General features: G+C 41.9%; 1 long non-coding RNA gene across 1 annotated transcript in view; it reads left to right on the top strand.

Annotated features, from left to right (window-relative positions):
• The window catches only part of LOC119805818, a 32,269-nt gene that overhangs the window by 2,368 nt on the left and 13,179 nt on the right, over nucleotides 1-16,722 (top strand). The gene's annotated exons all lie outside the window — the stretch shown is intronic.

Here is a 16,722-nt window from a genome sequence, read left to right as displayed (position 1 = left end):
TGGAAGTCCAGACAAGTCAGATAGCACAACAGAAGATTTGGGGTGGGGGTAAGTGGGAGGAGCAGGCAAAAGCCAGGGAATAAGTTCCCATTCCCAACTTAATGCTGTTTACACTGTGAACTCTATATTTCTATTTCATTTATTTTAAGTTGAGAACCAACATATACTTGACTTCTCACAGTGCTTTTTGAAAGAGAATATGGTGGGTTGTAATAATAATGGTTTATGCCAGGCAGTGGTGGCAACTGCCTTTAATCCTAGCACTTAGGAGGCAGAGGCAGATGGATCTCTGTAAGTCTGAGGACAGTATAGTCTACAAAGAAAGTTCGAGGACAGTCAGGGCAATATAGGAAAACCCTGTCTATAATAATGATGGTGGTGGTGATGGTGATGATGATGGTTTATTTAGTACTGACCATTTTGCTTCACCAGAATAATAATGTGAAGTAGGTATTATTTTACTACATTTTTCAATATAGGGACTGTTTTATTTTGAGTGTGAAATGTTCCCCGCGGACTTGTGTGTTAGAACACTTGATCCTCAGCCAGTGGTGCTGTTTGGGGACATTGTAGAAACTTTTGAGCATGCACCCTAGTTAGCAGATACAGGGCTGAGCCATGTCTTGAGGGCTATAATCTGGCTCAGCTTCTCCCCTGAGCTCTGTGGTGGGTGCCATGTACTCAGCAGCTGCTGCAGACTTCTGCCTTCGCAGAGACACCACCACCGTGCCTTCCTGCTGGGATGTGCTGTGGTACTCTCTCAAGTCATGGGCCAAAATAAATACCTCCTTAAGATATGTGGTCACATATTTTGTCACAGCAATGAGATGTAAGAACCATGTGGTTCCTAGGCTTTCAGAGCTGATTTTCAGGAAGACTGGAATAATTTGTAGTGGCGCACTAGAGAAGCCTAGAGTACTGTATACAGAGCTCAAGAGACCATTCTGGTGGGAGCTGGGAAGTTCACAATGCCAGTGGAGGCACAGTCCTTTCTGTGTTCCTGGGGTTTCAGAGGGAAACAAGGGTTCAACTTGGGAACTGGGCCAGAGGCCATGTGGGTTACAGGCTGGCAAAGAATCTGGCTGCATCTACGTATATCCTGGAAGTTTGAGTGTGTCTGAGATTTAAAGCAATAGACTAATTTCTTTGATAAAAGAAAATTTAAGGTAGCATATGAATTAGTCTGTGGCATAGTTATTGTTCACGTCCATTAGCCAGGTTTACAGTGAGAATTCTAGATAGAAAGATGTGGAAAGTGTGCATTTTGGTGAGGAAGAGGTTTTAAACAAATATTACAAATAGAGTGGCTGCAAAGTGGAGGTAATTGTTAAATTTTAATTGTAAGATTAAGGAGAAACCTACCAGCCTGTCCAGGAGCAATAGGAATGGTGTCTTAAGGGTGTCCATCTATTGATGGCTCCAGGACGCCTTGCCCCAGTAGTACCATCTAGGAAAACTTCTTGCCAAATTCAACCAGCCAAGCACACAAAGGCCACTCAGATATGCTTCACTTAAGATTATATCTTGAGTGGGTCACAGAACTTGGCATTGTCCACACAGTGTTAATGTTGCAGACATGTAGAATACAAAAGTTACAGGTCTGTAAATTAACAACATGACCAAGCACTCCATGGTATCATTAAAGGGAAGGTTGTTTTGTTTTGTTTTTTGTTTTTTGTTTTTTGGGTTTTTTGTTTTGTTTTGCAGATATGAGAGAGAGAACAGCAAGGCACATCTGGAAGAATCCAGAGAGAGAAAAAACTAGACTGAACATGGCCATGAAAGAAGCAGGAGGAGAAAGCGGGGGGGGGGGGGGGCAGAGGAAGGAGGGAGAGGAGAGGAGAGGAGAGGAGAGAGGGAGCAAAAGCATAGCCAAAATAGCAGAATTATAAGGAAATTGCATAGCATAGTGGAAGGAAGCCCATGAGCTGGAGGGAGTTTGGGACGGGGGGGGGGGGGGGGGGTAGGTAAGTGAGGACTAGGGTGGACTTTGAAAAGTGTATCTCGGACTTGAGATGTGTAACAGGTACTTGTGCTGTGCGAGCTGGAGGCCCGCATATACTTTGGTATGCTAATAGGCACTACAGGTAGCCATTTGTCCCTACTGCCAGAGGTTAAGGAAAGGACTTCTGGTAGAGGGGAACCAGATAAGTTCATGAGGAACTCTGGCTTTTATCTAAGTACCATAATTCCTCCAATGGTTCAGGTTGAGCCTATTTCTGGATATTTGGACTGCCTTTTGGAGTTTGGGGAATGGGGAGTTAGAGTCTTCTTTGGTCCCAACCACAGGGTTGTGGAGGCTTGCGGCACATCTCTAGGAAGCTGCTAGGGCCAGGCAATGTGTAGCAGGGTCAGATTTCCCGAATGGAGCTCTAGTGTGGGCTGTGTGTAGAGTGAAACCTAAGTTGTAGTGCAGCCTCCGTGATATTGAAGATGCCAGAAACATGAGACCTCTGCTGAGGAGAATGGGCCATATTGAGTGGAGGCAGCCCAATAGCAAACATACATACACTGCAGGCAGCAGACCAAGAGGTGGGGCTGCCCAAGCTCCTCGGAGTCTAGGTGATGCCACCACAAACTGCAGATGCCTGACATAAAGCTGCAAGGTTTGGGTTTTGTGATTTTTTTTGTTTGTTTCCGAGACGGGTTTTCTTTGTAGTCCTGGCTACCCTGGAACTTTCTCTGTAGGCCAGGCTAGCCTCAAATTCAGATCCACTTACCTCTGCCTCCTGGATGCTGGAATTAAAGGCACGTGACACCATGTCTGGCTAAGCTGCAAGGTTTTATGGACTTCTTTGGGCCAGTCTTTCCATCTTGCGATCTGTGCTGGTTAAATTATTGTCATCTGGATACAATCTGGCAAGAGAAATACTGAGTAAATGCCTTCGTCTGACTCCCTGCAGGCAAGTTTCTAGGGCATTTCTTGATTAATGATTGATGTGGGAAGGCATGGCCCAATTTGGGGGGCATGCCACCCCCTATGCAGGCAGGTGGTCCTGTGTGGTATTAAAAGCAAGTTTGATAGTCACGAGAAGCAACTTGGCAGTTCTCTGTAGCCTCTGCTTCAGGTCTCCCTCCAGGTTCTTGCCCTGACTTGTTGATGGGTTGTACCTTTAAGCTGAAATAAACCCTTTTCTCCCCAAACTGCATTTGGTTATAGTCTATCACAGCAATAGGAACCCAACTAAAACACTACCTTCCTGTCTCTTCCTCTTGGGATCAAAATGTTTACTCTGTGCCATTGCCTGTTTGATGTACGTAATATGCTTTTTGGCTTTACAGAGACTCACAATCTTACGTTAGAAAAGACCTTGGACATTTAAAGGTTGGAACTGTAAGGATACATAAGATTTTTTGATGTTGGACTGAATGCATGTTGGATTATAAAATGCCTCTGGGACCAAGGACAGAATATAAGTTTTGAGCATGAAATGTCCACCACAGGCTCATGTGTTTGAACTCTTGATCCCCAGCTGGTTGTGCTGATTTTAGAGTGTGGGCTCTTTAGGAAGTTGGATTTATCTGGGCAAAGTTAGTCCCTGCAGAGGTGGAGTACGGGGTGGGGGAGCACAAGCCCTAAGGGATACAGTCTGGCCCTGGATCAGGCCGGAGCTTTCTACTTCCTGACTACTAACATGACATAGTCATTCATCTCATTCTTCTACTGCCACAGCTGTGAGCTGCTCCCACTGTCATGCCTTCCCCCACAGTGAACTTTATCCTCTGGACCATGAGCCACAATAAACCCTTCTTCTTTCACGTTGTTTCTGTCAGAACAATAAAAAAAGTAACTAATATAGGAATTCCAATCTCAGGAGTTAAACATAATTGTATGACATTTTGCCTCTTGGCATAAAATGAAGCTATTTTGGAGTAGAGATTAACCCGGCCTGCTAGCCATGGCTAGTAATAAATGGAGCAATACAATGTTAGACGCTGCTATGGAAATAGTCACAGAGCAGTTGACATTCCCTAGTAGAGGAATAAGGGGGGCAGGGGAAGTCACAAGGTCTTCATGTAGGATTCCACTGCAATCTGAAATTCCATCTTGAGAGGTGCTGGACTATATCTCAAGGAAGTGGAGGATAGCTGACAGGAGAGACTCCATTATGCAGCTTCCGTGAGGTCATCATCTTCAGTGGGTTGGGACTTAGCAGTGATGCAGTTGTTTGGGGATTGCCCACACTACTGCGTGTGATCCCTCACCCATGTTCTGTAAGTAAGCCCAATAAACTTTGGTGGAATCATACCAGACTTATATAGACATTGGTTCACATCTTCCCCAGGAAACATTAACACGATACTTGTCAAAGCTCTCATCCTATCATGTACCAGAAACAGAACCTTAACTAACATGTGACTCCAAACCAGAGTTGGTAGAAACCAGATTCTGCAAACCAAGGACTCATTTAACTCTGTTGAGATGATGCAAGTATCCTCTGCAGCCTAGGCTTCAATCTGCTGCCTCTGCCTCCCAGATGCAAATAATAAGACAATTTCTGGCCTCTACTGCTTTGGGCTACTTTGGAAGAGGGCCTGATTGTAAATGTTTTCCCATCCTGGGTCCCCCAGTTAATACAACAGTTAATAGAGTAGGATCCAAAGACAGAGCTTGACTGGAATCCTGGCTCCACTCCTATGGCTGTGTGACCTTGACAAGTGAACTTTCTGGTCCTCACTTTCTCGAGTGAAAAAGAGGATGATAGTGGTCTTCAAGATGGAGTTTGAGTGAGGGTAAAATAAAGCCACCCATGTATCACACACTGCCACCTGGGTAGCATGAGATGTCAGGTCTGTGGACAGAGCTTCCTGTGTGCTCTCCCAGACCTCTAGGACCACAGGAGACAAAGGTGTTGGTGGTTTGGGGTGACTGTTCAAGTCAGAAAGAATGAGAAGGAAGTGACTGCAGTGACCTTGGCCTTTGAAAATAGCACTCCCCCGTTGTCACCATCCTTACTGTAACCGCGAAATGCTAGGAAAAGATGGAGTGCAGAGAGTGAGTCTTGAAGTTGTTCCCCTCTCCATGGGATGTGTTTTGCAGCATCAAGACCTGCTAGTACTTTGTGTCTCACTAATTGGAAATGACATGTAGGGAAATGGCTATAGATAAAAGGAGAATTAAAAAGGCAGGGGACTTTCTCATCTTGATGAGAGACTGTGGTATGATGTTTTGGTAAATTTAATGACTTACAGAAAGTAGCAAATACTCTCTAAACTTTTTTTCATGTACTATATCATTTACTCTCTACAACAGCTGAATCGATAATGAGTTTTTGTAACAGCAGAAAAGTAATTTGTCCAACTCATCTGTGCTGTTGCAGATTTGGATTCCAATAGAGTTAATCAAATTGTGCAGCTGCTTGAACAATTGCATTCCTTTGCCTGCGGTACTGATAGGAGAAATAAGACCTAGTGTGAGAAATAGGAGGGAAGCCATGCCACTCGGGGCTTGGTGTTTCTGAGGGACTACTCGTGTAGATCTTTTGCTTGGTGAAAGCCTTCTAATGTCTCTCTCCTCGGTTTGTCTGTGTGGGTGCCACTGGCATAAAACCTTCATGACTTTATTTTATGTTGTATGTGAGTGAAACTGAATCTTCTATAGTTTATTGACATATATTAGCATGTCAAAATTTCATTTAAAGTATACATTTCAGTCACAAGGTTACATACTAACACCATCAATTTTAGACTCCTTTGTTGACCCCCACAAAAAAGCCCTTCTCAGTCACTCACCCTTTCATACCAGCAACCGATCTACTTTCTGTCACCTTTTAAAAATATTTCTATTTTCTATTTTTGTTTTTCTGCATATGAGTTTTTTGCCTACATGTATGTCTGTGGGCCAAGTGCATGCCTGGTGCCCATGGAGGCCAGAAGAGAGTGTTGGATCCCCTGGGACTGGAGTTAAAGATGGTTGTGAACCACTATGTAGGTACTGTGGATTGAACCTAAGTCCTTTGGAAGAATAGCAAGTGTTACCCTCTGAGCTGTCTCGCCAGATCTCCCTAGTTATTTAAAATAATTTTGAATGACTGCAGAGTTGCAAGAACTCCTGTGTCTTTGTCACTCAGACATTCTGGATGTTTTGTGTCTTACTGCAACAGCTTGGTCTCATGTGCTCTCTCCCCCCACTCTCTGTTTGTACATATCTATATGTTTTATTGTTCTTATCTTGAGTTCTTTTGAGCAATCAGATACAAAGCGCAGAAACAATGTCCCATTACCCTAAATATCCAGTGTGAATATTCACAAAGACACTGTTTTATAACAATCACACAAACCCCTATATCAGGAGATCAACACATATACAACACAGACCCCATTTAACATTTCCCTCAATGATGTTTGGCTCATCCTGAGTCCTACCCAGGAATTTTCCTTGAATTTCTTGCTTTAGCTCAAGAATAAGCAATTTCCCCTATCAATGTCTTCATTGCTGCTGAGTTCTCATTGTTTCTGAGTCTCTCAGCCATTGAAACTTTGAAATACATATGTCCACAGGTACCATATGTGTGTTTCTTTATCTGACTTCAAGAATAATTATAACCATGAGTTTACACTGATGAAGTCAATCCAATCTAGTTCTGCATACTTGCAAAGCTTTCCCTGGTCCACACTTATAAGTGAAAAGCCAGACTTACAGATAACATAGAGACACTCATCTCCAGGGTCAGTGTTCACTCAGCATGCATATAAAGTTTACTTCAGTATGCATATCTGCTTGGTTCATCCTATGTGTAACAGTCTCTTAACCTTAGACAGCCTGTAGCTCCTTCCCAGAAGCGCAGCCTTTTGGGTCATTATCCAAACCACTGTCAAGTAGCTGTCAGTTCTTCCCACAATGAATGATAATGTATTCTATGCCAGTCCAATCAAAATCCCAGCAGGAACTCAACAAATCTTGTAGAATTCAATAGGGAAAGAACTATGAAAAAATGTCAGTTTGAGGAAGGAAAAAAAATAGAGATGCAAATAACAGTCTTTTAGTGTTGGGAGCCTAGCACAAAGGTCCTTGCGCCCTCAGATCTCCAGAGAAACCAAGAATGTTAAGCACACAGGATTGTCTTTTCAGTGGAAAAGATGAAAAACCTGTTCTTCCATCCAGAAAGCTAAGAATTCAAGTGATTAACAGCCTGGCGATATGCATTATCTACTGGGCCAGGCCACATCAAGCTCTTACAGCCAATACTGGAGGTGACTAGTAATCTAAATGACCCTTCTAGCCAGAGGCTACCCCAAGCTCCCACAACCAGGACCAGAGGTGGCTAAGAGCCCAAATAACCTCTCTGTTATCTGTAAGACCAAGTCCAGGCCAGACTTAGGCCCTTTAGCTATAACAGCTACTGTATCTCTAGAACCCATCTTGGAAGAAGTGACGTGTACCCTGAGTTGAGTTTAAATGTAATTTTGTTTCCTTGAGCAACAGGGATTGTATTACACCAGGAAGCTTTTTTTCCAAATTATACTGCCTGTTATAATTTATAATGCCCCAAAGTCTGATCCAGGTTGATAAAGTCAGTCTGCACCAGGTTTTCATTCTTATCTCCTCCTGTGGTTCGCCTTCCACTATAACTCAATTTGCAGGGACCCCCACATTTTAGACACAGAGGTGAGCAGCCCAGACCCTCTTCAAGGAGGAACATGCCATCTACTACAGGGAATATGGCCCGTCACGTCCAAGGATACTCCCTTCCTGAAACACTAGGGTGTGGTGACTTAGTGTGGGCCTGGCCACTAATGGTTGTCACTATTGGTTCAAAGTTTTGCTGTGTTGATGAACCTGTGATTTAGCCCCCAGCTTCTTAGACTGTGGTTTGGGGGCCCCACACAGGGTGCTGTCACTGAATATGGCAGTCTCAAAAGCTTTGGGAGCAGCAAAGTTTATAACGAAAGGTAATAAACATGAGCCGTTTCTGGCACTGTTTACCCATGTTGCATCACTCAGCTTCACTGAAGCCTGACTTCTGAACAGGCAGCATGTGCACTTTGTTGTGCACTTTGTTGTGCACTTTGCTCTGCATGCCATCACATCACACGATGTCAGCAAACACTGCCTCAGATTCAACATGAATTGCATTATTTTTACTGCACTTGGTTTTCTGCTCTTGGTGCTGGAGACATGCATGGTTCAGTGGTTTTCCAAGTACCCAGACCATTGGAAGCTCACAACATCCTGCAACTCCAACACTAGAGGAATTTGCTATCATCTTTTGACTTCAGCCAGCACCTGCACACATACGGCAGACACACAGACAAACACATATATGTAAGTGAAATTAAATATTTTGAAAAGTGTTTTTTTTTTTTTTGCTCTTATAAAAACATAATGAACCAGGCCTAGAGGCTCATGCCTTTAATCCCAGCACTTAGGAGGCAGAAGAAGGCCAATCTCTATGACTTTGAGGTCAGCCTGGTCTACATATCTCATTCCAGGGCAGTTGGGACTATAGTGAAACTTGTCTCAAAACAAAAACAAAACAAACAAAAACCAAACATGATCGTTTAATAATAGCAAACAAAGACTTTTAGATTTTCCTACCATCATTTCTTTACATATAAGCATGAAATTAGTATATCTTTAAATGTTTTGTGTTGAAATATTAGATATTAAGAATTGCTGTTAAATTGGAGATGGTGGTTCATGCCTTTAATTCCAACACTCAGAAGGCAGATGCAGGCAGATCTGAGTTTGAGACCAACCTAGTCTAGTAAATTCCAAGACAGACACAGAGAAACCCTGTCTAAAAAAAAAAAAAAAAAAAAAAAAAAAAAAAAAAAAAACAAATACAATAACGAAAAAAATATGCTGTTTGAGTTGCTCATGAGTTTCATTTAAAATCACCAATTAAAATTGAGTGGTGGTGGTGCACACCTTTAATCCCAGCACCTAGGAGGCAGAGGCAGGCGGATCTGAATCTGAGACCAGCCTGATATACAAAGCTAGTACTAGTACAGCCAAGGTTACACAAAGAAACCCTGTCTCATAAAACAAAAAGCAAACAAAATCATTAATTGAGCTCTGGCTCCAGATTAAGACAAAATTTCCAAAATAGTTCTAAACCTATTTCTGCCATTTTATACTATATATTTATATATAGTATAAATATATAGTGAAGTGAGACTCTCAGTGCTGATGACTATAAAATCAAACTATGATCAACTATGGAAATGTTGAGATGACCTACATCCCACAGTTTCAATAATCAGTCAAGATTTAAATCTTCACGTAAAAGTAAATAAGTACATTTATCTCATTAGTGTGTAAATAGTCAAGTTATATGTATACTAGCTAATTATATTGGAGTAAGTTTATGATTATCAGTAAATGTTTGGTGTTTATATGTACTTTCTATATGCAGAAAGTTGCATAAAAGGTTCTTGAATGGAAAATGTTGAAGAAGTTGCCTCGGTTCAGTTACTTTCTCTTCTCAAGTCTGCATCCTCCTTTTCTCTGTTTTAGGTACCAATTCTAAAAAAAAAAAAAAAAAAAATTCTGTCCTGTGATGGTTGATTTTGTGTCCATTTTTCAATACCAATTTCAAAAAAAAATCTTTTTGTCCTGTGATGGTTGATTTTATCTGTCCAATGTGCCCATTTAACTGCTCTGTGGAGTACCCAGAAACCTGGTTACACATAATTTTTATGGCTATGAGTGAGTTTTAGAAGTGGATAGCAGTTGAACTGGCAACCTGAATAAAGTAGTTAATTTTCTCCACCGTGAGTGGGCATCATGCAATCTGCGGAGCTGCTGAAGGTCTGACTACAAGAAAATGTGGAGTAAGGTTGACATCATTGGCTGACTGGTAGAATTGGAAAAGTGACTTCCTCCTGCCCGTGTTCTTGGTCCTCAGTCTTACAGATCCAAACATGGATCTGTACCAGTCGCTCTCTAATGCTCAGCCTTCCCACTGGCTTTTCCTCAGTCTAGCTTACAGATGCTGGATGGTGGGACTCCTCCCAGGACCACAGGAGTCAATTCCTTATGGTAAACCTCATTCTAGCTGTTTATGTCTTATTGGGTCTGTTTCTCTGTGTGAATCCCAACTATATACATCCTAAAATCTGTCCCATCTTTTGCTTTTAGAGTACCTGAGGAGACAAGAAGAGATTCAATCTTCTGAGTGTTATGACATAAATCCATAATACATTGGTTAGATTTGTGTCAGCTTGATACAAAATAGAATCACCTGGGTGGAGGGAACCTCAGTTAGGGATGTGCCTTCATCAAATGGCCCTTAAGCATGCCTATATGGCATTTTCTTAATTGCTGATTGCTATGGGAGGGCCCAGCCCACTATGGGCAGTACTATCTTGGGCAAATGGTCCTGGGAGGTATAAGAAAGGTAGCTGAATGTAATCCTGGAAGCAAGCTAGCAAGCAGTTGTAAGGGGAATTTCCTGTCCCAGCGGTCTGTTCCCAAATACCCAGCAGCTGCTTTCCACATTACCACACAGAGGCTTATATTAATTATAAATGCTCAGCCAGTAGTTTAGGCTTATAACTAACTAGTCTTACACTTTAAGTTAACCCATATTCCTTATTTACACTCTGCCACATGGCAGTACCTTTATTGGCATGACATGTTCATCTCATGTTCCCTCTGTGTCTGGCTGGTGACTCTTCACTCCACCCTTTCCCTTGCCATCATCCTTAGTTTGGTCACCCTGCCTGGCTACTGGCCAATCACTATTTCATTAAACCAATTTGAGTGACAAATCTTTACAATGTACAAAGGATTATTCCAGAGCAAACAGCAATCCTCCATGTTCTCTGCTTGAGTTCCTGCCTCTAGGTTCCTGCCTCCAGGAGTTTCTACCCTGTCTTCCCTCCATGACTGATTATAACTTACAAGTCAAATAAACCCTTTCCTGCCACTAGTTGGTCAGTATTCTATTGTAACAACAGAAAAACCAATGAATACACTGTCTATACCTTTGTGTTTGAAACCTTCAGACTCTTCTAGTCCTTTATAAAACTATAGTCACTGTATTGTGGCCATTGAGTCCTAGTGCTAAGTTCTATTTAGCTTTATTTTTGGTAAATGTTATCCCATTTTCCTCTGTACAACCCTTATTCTATCCCCTTCTTGGATTTTGGTGTTAACTTTCCTACTTTTTAGTTATTAACTTTTTAATAATAATGGTAATAGAAATAATAATAATAATGAAGTGAGGACTTTTTTATTTTTTGAAGGAATGAGCCTCATTTTTATAAACTTTATAAAATTATAGTTTTTCACAAACCCATAGAATTGTATTTTATGCTAATCTATTTGCCTGAGCACATGGTATTTTTTTTCTAGCTTTTAGGGAAGGCAAACAAACTATTGTCTGTGTCAGATGACTGAAAACACCTCTTAAAAGAATAACCAGGAAAGGGTTATTTATAGCTAAGAAGCAATCAAAAGCTGTTTCCATGGAAAATTTCTCTTACAATTGTTACATCTGAGAGATTCTAAAAAGCATCTGCCTTAGGCAGAATGGAAATGTCTAACACCAAAGGAGCCCTCAAAGACAATTTTATTTTAAATAAGAAAAGTTTGTAAAAAAAAAAATCACAAAAAGTACTTAAATGTCTTTACTGAACATTAGTTAAGAAAAATACATTTTAAAACTTTTGTCTTTATTCTCCTAATATATATATGGCATGGCTCCTCAGTGGTATAGTTAAGGGGGAGGTTTTGATTGTAGATATGAGAGAGAGGACAGCCAGAGGCATCTGGAAGAGTCCAGAGCAGAATGAAAATAAGGGTAGATTGCACATGGTCAGCCAACTAGACATGACTAGGGCTATCTGCACAAAGGAGAGAATAGCAGGGGCAGAGACAAGAGTGAGAGGAGCAGCAGGGAGAGAAGGTAGTGCAAATGGCAGGGTCCTAAGGGTGTGAGTAGACAGGGAGGGAAATAGGAGAGCTGCAGGGTGTTTAGGGGAGGAAGGAGGTGAACAGGGCTAGAATGCTAGCGTGGACTTTGAGATGTGGAACAGGAACTTGGGATGCTGAGGGAGCCTGGAGGCCAGCATGAGCTCTGATAAGCTAGTAGGTAGGCGCCACAGGTAGCCATATGACCTTTTGTCAGAGGTGAGGGAAATGACTCCTCTTGGTAGATGGAAACCGGTTTCACAAGTCCCTGAGGAATTATGGCTTTTATCTAAATGTCAGAAATCCTCCTGTAGTCCAGCTTGAGCTCATTTCTGGATATTTGGACAGTCTTTTGGAATTTGGGAATTGGAATTTCCTTTAGCACTAACAGTGTATACCTTTAATCCCAGCACTTGAGAGACAAATAAAATCCCTGTGAGTTCAAGGCCAGGCCAGCCTGATCTACGTAGAGAGTTCCAGGACTACAAAAAAAAAAAGAAAAGAAAAAGAAAGAAAGATAAGATTAAGATAAGATAAGAAAAGAAAGTAAAGCAAAAGATAACTCCTTGTTACTGAACAAACTTGAAATAGCCTGTTTTCTCTTTCAGTATTGCACATTGAACCTAGCAAGAGTCTATGTGGGTGATCACATGCAGAGGCTCTGAGAAATTTCCAGAAACTTCAAGGCAAAAGCAAGCCTGACAGAGCTGGGCATGAAAGGCACATGAGCGCCTGTCTTTTTTTTTTTTTTTTTTTTTGAGACAGGGTTTCCCTGTAGTTTCTAGAGCCTGTCCTGGAACTAGCTCTTGTAGACCAGGCTGGCCTCAAACTCAGAGATCCGCCTGCCTCTGCCTCCCGAGTGCTGGGATTAAAGGCGTGCACCACCACCGCCTGGCATGAGCGCCTGTCTTATGAAGTGGTCTGTCAGCTGGCCTCCTGGAGACTGTATGCAGATAATCATGGAGAGACACTTCACCAATACGGATGAACCTTCATCATGTCCTCTGCAAGAAGACATTAGAAGGTTGGCCATGGTGGCGCATATCTGTAATCCCAGGATGCCACGGCACATGATAGCCAGTTTGAGCCCAATTGCGTAATGAGGCCTCATCTCAAGAAGATGATGTTAGAAATAGGTTTACCGTCTCAGAGAAAGAGACTGCCAGTCTAGACAAGGGAAGGTTTGCACTCGACCAAGAGGGTTCATGCAGAAGAGTAAACACAGAGACAGGAGGTGCACTTCATTTTTATCCTTCGTTGGCCAGAGTCTACAACCTCACATCTTAGTGCATGGTTAATCCTGAAAGAATTGACACCCAGGACACACCAGACACTTTAAACATTCTTGTGATGGTGTCTTCTTTATTATTATTATTATTATTATTATTATTATTATTATTATTATGTGTGGGAGTGTCATTCCTGCATGTAGGTCTGTACATCACATGGGCACCTGGTGCCCATGAAGGCCAGAAGAAGGTGTTAAATCCTTTAGGACTGGAATTACAGATGTGTACAAGTCAGCATGTGTGTCCTGGGAATTGAATCCAGATCCTCTGGAAGAGCAGTCAGTGCTCCAGATTTTTTTTTTTTTTTTGAGATAGGGTTTCTTTGTAGCTTTGGAGTCTGTCCTGGAACTCGCTCTGTAGCCCAGGCTGGTCTCGAACTCATAGAGATCCACCTGCCTCTGCTTCCCCAAGAGCTGGGATTAAAGGTATTTGCCACCATGGCCCGGCATGCAGTCAGTGCTCTTAACCACTGAGCCATCTCTCCAGCCCGTTTCCTTTATAAAAAAAAAAAAAGATGTCCCTAATTTTAAGATAGTTTAGTTTATCCATAGTTTTGTTGTTATTGTTTTATCATTAGTGTTTTAAAAATAAAGCAGATATTGTGAAAATTTTGTTTCATTTTTCATTTTCCACATTACAGTTGTGATGTGTTTCATTACACATTACAGCTGTAATCCACTTCCAATTTATGTGTGTGTGTGTGTGTGTGTGTGTGTGTGAGAGAGAGAGAGAGAGAGAGAGAGAGAGAGAGAGAGAAAGAGAGAGAGAGTCAAGATCAACTGTCTCTCATCTCATGCTGTCACTCAGTTACATAACCACTGTTTTCTGAAATGTTATCTTTTCCCAACTGCACTGAAGGATCACCTTTACAACCAACCAGACTACTGTGTGTGTGTGTGTGTGTGTGTGTGTGTGTGAGTGTGTGTGTGTGTGTGTGTGTGTGTATTCTGGTCTCGAGTATGATCCACTGATCAGTTTGCCTTTCTCAGAACAGTTTCTTAATTTCTATACCTTTATGATAGGTCTTAAGGTCAGGTCAGCTCAGGGAAGTCCTCAGCTGGTATTTTTCTTCAGGGTTTTCCTTGTCTGCTCATAGGTCTGCATAGAAAAGGGTCTTAGGGATACGCTGAGCCTCTGGCTCTTTGACTGGATACAGAAGAGAACAGCTACTCCTGAGCTCAAACAAACAAGATACCTGGGTGGGGTGTCACTGGGACATATTAGAGCAATGTTTCTCAACCTGTGGGTCATGACCCTTGGGAAGGGACAAATGACCCTTACACAGGGGTCACCTAAGACTATTGGAAAATACAGATATTTACATTACGATTCATAGCAGCAAAATTACAGCCGGGAAGCAGCAATGAGATAATTGTATGGTTGGGATCAGCACAGTGTGAGGAACTGTGTTACAGGGTCGCAGCGTCAGGAAGGTTGGGAGCTGTGGTTAGAGTGTTTATTTCTTGGTTTGGATCTCTTGAGAGAGGCTTTTGCTAGGCAGGCCATGCTTACCTTGAATTCTCAGTCCTCTTGGTACTGTGTCCCCGTGCTGGGGTTATAGGTGAGCAGCCACCTTACCCAACAAGAGGTCTTGATCTATTCCTGACTGAGGTAGGATGCCCACACTTCTACACCTGAGGGATGAGGCTGTTTTTGTTGTAATTAAGAGAACTTTAGATCAGCCCCTTTAAAAAAAAAGTCAAAATCATGGCAAGATGAAAGTGCTCTAAATTAGCTTACTGATAGAAAAAAAAAAAACCTAGCATTTTTGGTTTTTGTTTTTCCAGAAAACCAACAAACTTAGAGAGAGAGAGAGAGAGAGAGAGAGAGAGAGAGAGACACACACACTAGGGAGATGATGACTCAGCAGTTATGGTTTGCAGCTCTTCCAGAGGACCCAAGTTCAGCTCTCAGCACCCACACTGAGAAGATCACAACTTTCTGTAACCCTCCAGCTTCAGAGAGCTGACACACTTTCTGGCTTCTATAGTCTCCTCCCCACAGACAAATTCACACAAATAAAATAAAAAATGTATAAATTTTTGAAAAGAAAGACAACAAAATTCAGACATTGAGCTACACAGCTTCCTCGTGTATAACAATTAGTAAAGGTTAACAGATATGAGGCCCGCATCTGTAACAGTGCACAATGCTTTGAAAGCTGAGGAAGGAGAATTTCAAGTTTTAATTCAGCATGAGCATCATTTCAAGAGCTTATCTCAAAGCAAAACCACAACAAGAAAAACAGTAAAAAAAAAAAAATTCTAAGCATGCGATGGGAAAGAGTGTGGTTAAGACTGTGCCATCTTTGCGCTTCTATTGTCTGTCTTTTTCCCTGCCTCAGAATGGCTCCTTGAAGGACTCCGTCCGTACCATCTTCCAATATATAGCAGTGTGGATACGGACCAAGAATAGACGCTCTGATATTAACTATATGCCTCACTTTGGATCCATGTGTGAATGTCCATGTGTGAATTATGGAAACTTTGGGGTTATTTAAATTGTTTGACCTCTGGCTGTTCTTAGTCCAAAATGGGGAGAAAAAGTTTATCTTCTTCACAGATAATATACAAGGAGTGTATATTCCTCAGGATGATAATATCTCAGGTATCTCAGAGCAAGAGGCCTGCAAACACTGCCACTCATTTACTACGCTGCCTTTGGTAGCCCCAGGCATGCTCTCTTATCTTCCAGTCTGCAGCCATGAGCCAGCTGGAGCCGTTCTCAGTGCCCCGTTCTGTAAGCAGCTATAATGAAAATGAGCTTCGGCTAGCCAGCATTTCCCAAACTGTCAAATATTAACTGCTGGACTTGAGTGCGACCAATTTGGGGGTTGAGACTAAATATTGTTTTTCATTTTCAAATTGTTGATTTTTGGAAAATGGGCTTGATTTTTTTATCACTGTAATGATATAAAATGTCCTTCAAAGTGTCTTTTTAAAAGTGAGCAGGTTTAAAGAAAAAAGATTGAGGGCTGGAGAGATGGCTCAGAGGTTAAGAGCACTGACTGCTTGTCCAGAGGTCCTGAGTTCAATTCCCAGAAACCACATGGTAGCTTGCAACCACCTGTAATGAGATCTGGTGCCATCTTCTGACATGCAGGGGACATGTCAGGCAGAACACTGTATATAATAAATAAATAAATCTTGGGGGAAAAAGATTGAGGAGCACATTAGCCCTTTGGTGTAATGTGATACCCGTGGTGGAATCATTGACATGAGCAATTCAGGGAGAATCTGCAAGTTTGGCTACTTCTGGTTAAAGGTAGTGGGGGTAGTCTGGAGTTTGGTTAATAGCAACACACCGAGGTTGGTTTGATATTTAGACAAAAGATAAACCAGGCAAATGTTTATAGGGAGCCTGCTGCACCATCTTTGCAACTCTGGGGTGACTTAAAGACTATTGTACAGTTAAAATAATTGCTTTATTAAGCACATTAGACCAAAATTTTATTCTCTTGTTCTGCCCCTTACTAGACAGATGGCTTTAACAGGGGATTTAAATCACCTGGCTTTTGGTTTTCACATTATGAGATGTTCTGTTTCATAACTTGAGGGAGGGGTTAAATCGTGT

The sequence above is a fragment of the Arvicola amphibius genome, chromosome 1, assembly GCF_903992535.2.
Source record: "Arvicola amphibius chromosome 1, mArvAmp1.2, whole genome shotgun sequence".
Classification (NCBI taxonomy): domain Eukaryota; kingdom Metazoa; phylum Chordata; class Mammalia; order Rodentia; family Cricetidae; genus Arvicola; species Arvicola amphibius.
This window is presented reverse-complemented; position numbering and strand designations above follow the sequence as displayed.